Genomic DNA, 332 nt, shown 5'->3' with positions numbered 1-332 from the left:
TCTTTAGGATTTGGTTCCAGAAAAGTTCTAAAAGTTCTTAATGTTCAGTTACTAAGTGCAGTAGCGATATGCCCTAATTGATTTTCAATATTCTTAATAGCAGTTCCTTGATGTTGTAATTGATTTCTTTGATTCTGAAATTTTTTACCAATGTTTAATATCAACTCTTCCATAGAAAACTTTTTCTCCTTCATTTGAGTATTATTGTTAAATCCTGGAGGATAAGAAGGTCTATAGTTAACATTTCCTTGGTTGGATGAATTTCCTAATAGGTTCACTGGGTTGTTTGCCCATTGTTGATTTGTAGAAGAATGGTTATTCCAATTAAAATT

This window comes from Phalaenopsis equestris, unplaced genomic scaffold (genome assembly GCF_001263595.1).
Source record: "Phalaenopsis equestris unplaced genomic scaffold, ASM126359v1 Scaffold216605, whole genome shotgun sequence".
Lineage (NCBI taxonomy): Eukaryota > Viridiplantae > Streptophyta > Magnoliopsida > Asparagales > Orchidaceae > Phalaenopsis > Phalaenopsis equestris.
Note: the sequence above shows the minus strand (reverse complement) of the source record.